The sequence below is a fragment of the Mauremys reevesii genome, linkage group 3 (assembly GCF_016161935.1).
Source record: "Mauremys reevesii isolate NIE-2019 linkage group 3, ASM1616193v1, whole genome shotgun sequence".
Classification (NCBI taxonomy): domain Eukaryota; kingdom Metazoa; phylum Chordata; order Testudines; family Geoemydidae; genus Mauremys; species Mauremys reevesii.
Window position 1 is genome coordinate 66,875,534 of NC_052625.1, and position 8,770 is coordinate 66,884,303.

The window sequence follows — 8,770 nt, forward strand, 5'->3', positions numbered from 1 at the left end:
GGTGGCAGCCCGAGCCATTTATTAACAGTGAAACTGCTCCGATAAGATTGTTTTCTTACTGTTAACATTTGTGACCGAGTTCCTAGGCGCTTCCTTCTTCGTCTCCACCCTCGGGGGAGCAATAAATCAGTTGTGTTTCGCAATAAAAGCGAAGATCTCTCAAGTGAACTGTGGATTTTATATACTCGCCTTTTTACTCGCTAATATGCAATTCTGGCTGCGATGAAAATGACACTTGCGTGCAGTGTAACTTAGCAACCGTAGCAATTCAAGACCAAATCAGACTGAGCAAATCTGGCTGGACTTGGGAATTAGTTAGGACTTTTACCTGATAAGAAATTCTGCACATTTTCACCTAGAATCTTTGGTTTCGGCCCTCCTTTGCTTTCCTGATCCCGTGTTCAGTGTTTTAGTGGAAAATCGGATTTGTCCCGCTCTCTTTTCCCCAGAGAAGAGCTTTGCCAGAACAGTCCCAAAATGTCCTATTTCGGGAGAGCTTTTATTAAATAACCTCTGGGCTAGTTATTTTGCCCCAGTCATTCACGATTTGGCGGCCAGATGACGTCCCCACGTGACGAGGGCAGAAAGAAACATTTTCTATTGCCAAGGCTTAAACTGAGGCGTTCCTACGGGCTCTGGGGGTGAAGCTGCAGAGGGGGTTGCAAATGCAATCACGTCGCCTATTTCCGTCCCGTGGGCTGACCTGCCTTTTGGCCCGGGTGACAACGGACGGAACGGTGAGTTACCAAGAGAGGCCGTCGTGAAAAGCGGCGGGAGAGAAAAACCAACCAGGGAGAAAAGAGGAGGATGCGATTGCACGTGTAGTCCTGGAGAAACGCAGGCAAGAGCGCGCATAGGGAGGGCGACGTTCCACAGACCTGGCGGACAACAAGCTGCAAACTGCTTAAAGCTCCGGCTCTCAGATTGATGGTCTTTGGGGAAATGCTGTTTTGTAGATTTACTGTCGCTTTTTGGAGTTGGATCTCTTACAATGCGTGGCAAGCAGCCGAGTTTACAACCTGGCCCTGGCCTTGATATCAAGCACTGTGGAAGTGTGTGCGCGCACTCGCATACATATACCGATAAAATCGATCTTTTTTTACAAACTCATTTACACCGATCTTCTGTACAGATCTGTGGGGCGGGTAAAGGAATCAGCATACAAAACAGACATAGGACCCGATACAACATGCTGCGCTGTAACTGTTAAATGCACATGCTGTTAAATGCACCATGCTGACTGTTAAATGCACAGACTGCATCAGACCCGGACGGATCCGAGAGCCTGTGAGTTCATGGTTCCCAATAAAGCTCCCAATGAAATTAGCACAAATTATCAGAGCTACCGCAGACCGCTACAGAAAGGATATATCGACAGCCCCGTTCCTGCTCTATTCCTTGCAAGACCGCGAACGCAAAACCATTAAGAAATAGCAAGAACAGAATTGCGGATGCTGAGAGATCGGGTATGCGAGACCCAATCAAACCTTTGCATAAAATCTCTGGAATTAAAAGAGCGAGACACTATCTCAGATTCTGGGATCTTCACCCTATCGATCATTGTGACATTTCTGCCAACGTCGGAGGATTAACTTCAGTTTTACACGTATCCATGAGAATTCTCATTCGTTATGAAACGTAACTAACCTCAATATCTATCTTGTAAAGATCATGTTTAGAGCTACTCTACCCAGAAATCTGAATAAGAAAATACTTTGAACCTTAACATACTATAAACGGGATCACATAAATAACTGGATTGTTCTGGGCTTAAATTTAGTTTTACTCTAACACCATCAACTTATTTATTCATTTCTTGTAAGGGTAGAGGCCCAGTCTGGGATCAGATCACCTTGGTGCTAGTCACTGCAGCTGGTTTTTCCCAGTCAGTAAAGAGAGTGGATTTCAGATGAGTGAAATTAAATACACGCAGCGTTCCATGGCTGGATTTATCAAGATCAAAGGTGATCTTTATAGCTTCCCCCCACACACATGGATTTATAAAATAGTTAACAATTAAACCTGCGTAGATTAATCATTGAATTTTCAAGAAGAATGGGCTAAATTCCAACCTCCTTAGACCCCCTGAAAGCTACTGCCGCCAAGACAAGGTCGGGACCTTTTAAAATCAGTGGCGTTTGGACTGAACCAATACTGGAAGTTCACCATTTCACTGTCTCTTCTTGGAGCTGGCAGGGTTAATGTAATATTTTAATGCAAACTTTCCTGGGGTGATAATGTTAGAGTGGTGCAGAAGTGTTAGAGATTTATATGGGAATCCACCAGCAGAGGGCTCACGTGGCAGAATTACATGATTGCTTTCGGTCAGTTTCCCCAACAATTTTAAAGGAACTACAAATAAACTGTTTAAATCTCAAATCGTTCCATTAGCTCTCATTATAAATCTTCTTTACAAGAGGTCATGTCCGTTGCATTAGTTAGGCTAGTGCCCGGCTCAGAGTCCAGAGGTTACTGAGATTTACAAATTAGTAGTTTTAGAAGTTGACTAGTAAACCACTGAGAGAAATTTTGCACTTCTAGTAATGCTGCATTATGATGTCCCCTTCTCAAAATTAGGATCCAGTTCTGCTTTTACTCAGACAAAACACCCATGAAGGTCAATTGAAATTTTGCCCCAGTAAGGATAGTAGAAATCTCCATCTATTTTTAAACTGAAACCAGTGGGGATTCTGCTTACAACCTGACGCTAATTAAATATGGCCCATGTTTTCTACAGTTCAGCGGGGTGGACACGTTCAGTAGGATTTCCCATATGTGCATCTAACCCTTTCCTTTGATGCAATGGGGGTGTGTAGACGCACATGTGTTTGGAGGAATGGCCCCTTTGTAACACTCCTAGTCTGAAAAGCTACTCCAGATATAGAACATCTTTGATGCTAAATCTGTTGTTTAATGTGAGTTGCTGATCATACAATGTCTGGTGAGTCCACCCCTGGAAGAGGTATCAAAGTGCTCAGGGAGTTCTCTAAACCCCACTCTCTATCCTTTTTTCAGACCACACTCCCCTTTGTCTTTGTTGGGCTGTTTGCTTGTGGAGAGGATGTGTCCTGGTTTGTAACTTGCATACGTAAGGTCTTTCTTGTTAATTATGTCAGAATTTTGGATTAAACTGACAACCAAAAGTTGACCTGATCTCAAACTTTCATGAAGTTGATAGTATTTTCTGAATTAATCGATTACATGCGAGGGATTTATTCTTATCTGGTCTTCTCACTATATTCACCTCCCATTACAAACCTGATATTAGGTATAATGTAAAAAGCCCTGACACTGAAAAACAAGACCTAACTCTTAAAACCTGAGAGAGGCCAAATCTGGAAAGAGACCAGCCAAACCATTCATGTAACTTCCTATCACAAAAAAAATGTGAGATAGGGAGTCTGCTGTACTTCTATTTTATGAACTAATTGGGGACTGAGAAGTTCATAAAATTGAACTCCTCAAAATTACAGTCAGTACAATGCATAAGTTGTGGCATAGTGCACTGCATCACTTTCTTCTTGACTTTCAAACCATTGCATAGTGATTTCCAATGCACTGAAGGCACTGATTTCCTCTCACCCCATCAGCAGTGGTGTTGTGGAGCCAGAATGCCATTCCGATACTATTTCAAGGTTGCCAAAGCAGCAGCCTATGTGTGCCACATTGAGGACGCCAATTTGCAGAGCATGCTGCTCTGCCTTGCATGCACAGTGAGCGGGAGGACACACCATCAGCAGTGGACCCAAAGCATTCTAATACCTTGAGATTTAGGACTACAGCACTGCTCATTGAGGGGAAATGGTTCAAATATCTGGTTGGTCATAAGATCTGTGTTCATAAAATTGAGGTTCTGTTGGAAACATTCATCAGCGAGAAATAGAATCATGTATACACACTTCTGACATTTTCCCATAGTTTGTCTCAATAATTTCCACTTGTATCAAAACCAATTAAGCATCATGCTGACAGTTTAATGCCAACATACCAAGTTGACTCCTGCTGTACCAGCTCATTCTGCTCTAGACATCCCAGTCTGGCACATGGTACAGACTGCTGCCAGGAAATCTGACAGTAAAACATGCATTTAAAAGACTAAACAAGGTGGAAAATATTTTATGATGTGGTAAAAACAGTGTATTCCATATGTGGGACAGGCAATACACCTTTTCATTAAATTTGTTAGGGATGCTCTGGAACAACTAACTCAGGGCTTCATCACTCATTAGTTATGTGGTCATTCTCTGACTCATGGGGGGGAAAAAAAGCATGTTCCTAGTTTACACGTGGAGACACAGGACCAGATCCTCAGATATGAACGAGATGCTCACAATGCAAGTAATGTGCATGTGTGTGAGAACGTGCAAAGATGATTTAAAGCTCATCTTTGTGCCTTCTTGATCCAGGAGCTTCAGTCCCATGTGTAAATTACAGCAGCCCAAGAGGCCAAGGGCCTGAAACTACAGCTGGGAAAAGGAGCAGCTTAGGGGCATATCAACTGGAATTGCTGTCTTACAGACACACCCCACAATGCCAGAAGAAGGATGGGAATGTCAGAGCCTCTATGGCTGCTCTGTGACACTGGGGGATTCCCCTTGCACTGGTATGAAACTCCCTGCTATTACAGCCAGAACACACCAGAAGTATGCCACAGAGTAGCTCTACTGCACAGATGATATGGCTCTCGGGCTATTATTTCTATACAAACTGTGTGTGCGGTATCTCAAAACACTGCATATTTGAGACATGCACATTATGATGATGAATTATTATTATTTATTTGTATTTTAGTATAGTACCTAAGTGCCAAATTCTTTTCTGGCAGCAGAGCCCCAGGCTATGGTGGAAAATCCATCTACAGAGAGGTCAGGGTGAGGGTGTCAAGCACAATTGACTGCAACTTCCACTCTGCTTTGGGACCCAGAACCAGTCGGTGAAGCCCAGTAAGTGTGTGGGACTGACTAGAGAGAGAGAGGCCAAAAGAGAATGCCTGAGACATACATAGATTCAGTGTGTCAACCTGACAACTGGTGGGGCTCCGGTCATAAGTTAAATCTGCTCTCTCATGGCATAACCCACTAAGAGATCAGGGATAGAAATTTCACCTACCCTCCTTCAAGGGTGAATCCCCCTCAAGGCATAGTTGCTGCCCATCAATATAGGATGGGTGTGATATACCAGTAGTCCACTTACTACAATTATTTGAATAAGAGCAGCTATATGAATAATAGAAAGTACCCACCTTGTGAAACAAAACAGGGATCAAAATGCTGGAGGGGACATCAACATACAGAGAATCATCTCCATACTATCTGGGATTTTAATAAATTGAAAGGCTTTTTGGTCTGACAGAGGAAAATTCATGCAAGAGTCACCTGAGAGAAATGTCTCCCAAATTGCTGTTTCTATTGCATTGGTAAAATGTCCTGATTTGCTGAAATTAAACAAAACAGATATCTGGTTAGTATTCTTGTGACTGAAGCCAGTAAATGTATTTCATTGTTATGGCTGCAAAAACAAATGCCAACTGTGTGTATGTGACTGACAGAATGGAGAGAAACAGGGTGCTGCTTACTGTCTGTATTAGATTAGCAATGGAACTATTTGCTGAAAGAAGGGTCAAAAGGAAGGAACCACTTCAGAAAGACTCAGTGATATAATTTTTACAAGCCAATTTGCATACCTACTGTAACTCATAACCTCTCATTCTCAACTCTGCTGCATTCCACTACCTTGTGTATTTGTCTCCTTCCTTTTCAATATTTGTGGGAAAAGATTATACTGTTAACTATTTTGTTTATCCTTAACCAAAAGACAGTAACAAAAAAGGGCACACCTACAGTTGTGTAGGCTGTGCGCTTCAGGATCCCCATCTGCCATGGAAAATATATTTATATATAGCATTGGTTAATGTAATGCTTTATTTTCATAAGTTAGGGGAACTAGGTGTGACGTTATCTGATTAAAAAATGACCATATCGATAATTTGCTGCAAATATATAACAATGGTTGCAACAATCTTGTACAAAGGTTGTCAAGGGAGGTGTCTATGAAAAGGTTGTGATTTGCTGGTTATGATTATGCTATTTGTATGCATGTATCATTTTTGTATTTGAAATTATGACTATTGGCTCTATACCTGGATTTCAAATGTTTGTTCCTGGGGTAACGCCCACAAAGTAGTTAGCCAGCACATCTTAGAGGGACTATTCAAATTGAGTGGCCCATCAAAAGGACACTTAACTCACAATGGACCATGGGAGACGCCCATTTACACTGAGTGGACTCTCCTATTAACGTGCTGCCTGGAATATAGGTAATGGCTTCCTGCAATGACTGAGTGAAATTGGGCATGACTTGCCCATGTGACTCCAAACACTATCTGGTCACCTCACCTGTGATTCTCCACTACCTGCGCTGAGGTTTTTGTTTGAAACAATGGGTTTCCCTCCACATGGCAAAGGATATACGTGGCCCTGGAACTCCTTCATTTTGCCTCTTTCCTCCTCCTGCCTCTTTCCTGTTCAAGCCTCTGGACTATGAATTTATACTAATGGGAGCATTATAACCAAGGAATTGAGGTCCTTCCAATGATTTGGAAGCAACCAGAGACTTGAGTTAAGCCAGCAGTTTATTCCATCACTGCTACAAGCCTGAACTGAGAACTTAGCAATTACTGTATGTATTTGATTCTTTTAACCAATTTTAACTCTCACCTTTCTTTCTTTCTTTTCTTTTCTTTTCCTTTCTTTTCTTTTCTTTTCTTTTTATAAATAAACCTTTAGATTTTAGATACTAAAGGATTGGCATCAGTGTGATTTTTGGGGTAAGATCTAAGTTATATATTGACCTGGGTGTGTGGCTGGTCCTTTGGGATCAGAAGAACCTTTCATTTGATGAGACTGGTTGTGTGCAAAGAACCACTCATCTTTGAATCCAGTGTTTTTGGTGGCGATATAAGAACTGGAATGCCCAAAGAAACTGCTTTTATGACTTCTTGTTAGCTAGTGTGGTGAAACGGGAGTTTACTTTTGTGGATGGTTTGGTATATCTTATGAAAGAATAACCACCAGTTTGGGGCTGTGTTTGCCCTATTTCTCAGCAGTTCGTCCTGAATTTGGCATCCTCAGTTGTGATGCACTGAGGCCCAGTTACACTTGGTAAAGCGCACATATGGTTTCTCTCCACCCCATCACTCGAAAGTCATATAAACCATCCTAGTTTTAAAAGTATATTATACTCCTCACCATGACATTATCAACCTGTATGTGATTTATTATATTATTTTAAGTTTGAAAAGACAAACCAACAGGTGGCAAAATATTGCACTACACCTTTAAATACAAAGTTTCTCTGCAAACCAGATCCAGGCTGTCTACTACAGGCCTCTGTAATTAGAAACAATTAAATGGCTATTTTTCTTTGAAGGCTACATGGGTAGAGAATGGCAATGAATAAACTGATGATTGACATACCTCCCTTTTGCCCATTGTGTGTTTATAGATCAGTTCATGGTCTTCCCACTGCACTAGATCTGGAGAGGGTCTGAATGCGATCTATGGAATGCTACCAGGAAATTCATAGCAAATATATGATGATAAACTCCAACAAGTTCCTGCTGGAACAGGGCCCCATCCTCCCTGATTGATCTAACCTCGTTATCTCTAGCCTGCTTCTTGCTTGCTTATATATACACACCTGCCCCTGGAAATTTCCACTGCTTGCATCCAAAGAGTGTATTCACCACCTACGAAAGCTCATGCAAAAAAACTAGTCTATAGTATGCCACAGGATTCTTCTTTTGCTCTTTGCTTCCCAGACTGCTACCCTCTGATACTCCAACAAGATAGAATGTGGTATCACTTTTTTGACCGTTGAGATCTTAGACCCATAATTAAAGTAGATGAAAATGTAAATGGGACCTCACCCATTTTGGTGGCTTTTGTTGCAGGTTTTGACGTTGGATGGCAATGTGATTTGGCTTCTTTTTGTAGTGATGGGAAGCATAAAGTGAAGTAACAGCCACAGTAAGCACCCAGAGGAAGCAGTACTGAAACTCCGACTTTGATTATTTCCTGCCTGGATTTCCATCCAGAAAGCCAGCCCAGAAATAGAGCAGAGACACTGGAGAGTAGCATCTTTCCTGGTTGATTTCCCCCCCACCCCCACCCCCATGTCCTTGTCAGCGTGACTCCACTGGACTCATGCTATCAGGGCCTCTCGTTGCAGCAGCTGCCCTCAAAATGTCCCTTAAAGAGAGAGCCCCACAGAAGAGGTGCAGAAGAGGCAACACAGTGGGCCCAGGCTGAATAGTCAAGAGTCTCTGCTGAATGCAAAGAAACCATTACATTTCCTCTGAACATGTCCTGAGCTCTGCCCCACTCCTACCCTCAATCCAGTCAGTTCCCACCACCTCCCGCTGCATAGACTCCTACCCCTTGGAGCATATTCTGCAGGAGCTGGAGAAAGGAAGTGGGAAATGATTGTGAAGACAACTGAGCCCTTTGCCCCTCCCTTGCATCCAAGCACAGATTGCGTGTAAGGACGATGTGGCTAATGTTGGGAAATTGTGTATATTGCATGGGAGGGGCACCAAATCATCCAGGATATGCAACATTTCATGTCCCTCTGCTCTGAACAGTGAGTGATTTATTAATATCACACGTGCTGCGACAATATCTAGACGCAGTGCGGGAGGTGAAAGGTGTAATATATAGACAGGGTATGCTGCTCACTTTGAATTTCCTTGCTTTTATTAGTTTGTTTCTCA